At 34.3% G+C, this 1462-nt stretch overlaps 1 protein-coding gene across 1 annotated transcript in view; it reads left to right on the top strand.

Annotated features, from left to right (window-relative positions):
• The window catches only part of LOC107704810 (dynein light chain 2, cytoplasmic), a 7061-nt gene that overhangs the window by 863 nt on the left and 4736 nt on the right, over positions 1-1462 (top strand). The window lies entirely within an intron of this gene.

Below are 1462 nucleotides of genomic sequence, written 5' to 3'. Positions count from 1 at the left end.
ATATTTTATATAAATATGAATATTTTCTTAAATGTATACATGAATGTGTGTATTTTTATATACATAAGTGTGTGTACTGTGTATATTTATTATGTAAACAAAAACTTTTTTTGGATGTGATTAATTACGATTAATCACTTGACCGCACTGATATTAATATATAAATAGTTTGTTTTCCCATTATTTTGTCGAATAAAAAAAAAAAAAGAAAAGAAATTCAAACACACCCCCATGTGCCATTGGCCAGTCAAATAAATAGTCCGTCCTACATTTATGTGAATGGTTGAGCCAAATTTTGTTCTGTTGGGATGTTTTTATATAGTGCCATATTGTTTAAACTTCATGGAAATTAACCTACAAATGGCTTTTGATTTTATTTGCATGCTAAGCAGGGGCAGGAGAAAATTTTAAAACACACTTCAGCTTCAAATTTAACTGCTATGATATTATGTTATTGTACATATAATTATTAATTAAATATTTATTATTGTTTATTTCTTTTTTCAAAAAGCAGAAATCACACAAATGAAATTGTGCATATTGGTTACTTGACACTTAGCCAATTTCTTCAACTGTGTGCTATTGGCCTGTCAAACAAATCGTCCCGCCCCAAGCTTGTGCAATTGGTTGAGCCAATTTTGATAGTTTTGATAGTTAAACTGTTCAGGGAAATTAAACTACAAGTGGTTTTAGTTTGCATACTAAGCGAGGATAGGCGAAAATAACACGCTTCAGAATAAACTTAAGTTATGAGTCATACAAACAATATAGGTCAATCTCTAATTCTAAATGTCGGTTTACTGAATGCAAATGATTTGAAATGTCTCTGTAGATGACCTCTCTGTTGCATATGCAGTTGGCCGTGGTTTAGTTTCATGTCAGGAACTCGAGCTGGATAAAGATGTGATTTCTGTGCTTTCTCATACGTCCTTCTCACTGAATGGATTTCATCAACCTTCTCACTCTCCTGGGCCCAACACTGGGAGTCTTTTGCAGAGGGAGCTGATTGAGGTGGCCTCCTTTTTGTCAAATCATGACTGCACGTTTGCTTTTTAATAGATGCACTAGTTCCTAAATAAGCTGATTGGAAAGGTAGATGACTCCGTAAACTCCGACAGGTCCCAGAGCAGACAGTTTACATCCGAATTTGCCATGAAATTAACTGACAAGCGATTATAGAGAGTCAGGCCCTAGTTTTATTTGTTAGTGATGGGTGTGTGCGAATATTTCAGATTTTCGAAGTTGTAGTATTGGCCAAGAATAAAGCAACAGGGCTCTTGAGGTTGTAGGAACACGATGAGTTTTTACAGAAAGTTATTAGCTTTGAGACATTTTATTTTTGGTGATTTTTTTTAGTTTGTCTAAACATTGATCCAGGTTGTCATTGTCAACTTAATGGAGACATATTATGCCCCTTTTTACAATATGTAATATAAGTCTCTGGTGTCCCCAGAATGTGTCT

Source organism: Sinocyclocheilus anshuiensis, unplaced genomic scaffold, assembly GCF_001515605.1.
Source record: "Sinocyclocheilus anshuiensis isolate Anshui unplaced genomic scaffold, SAMN03320099.WGS_v1.1 scaffold2304, whole genome shotgun sequence".
Taxonomy (NCBI): domain Eukaryota; kingdom Metazoa; phylum Chordata; class Actinopteri; order Cypriniformes; family Cyprinidae; genus Sinocyclocheilus; species Sinocyclocheilus anshuiensis.
Note: the sequence above shows the minus strand (reverse complement) of the source record. Positions and strands in the feature narration are given on the sequence as shown.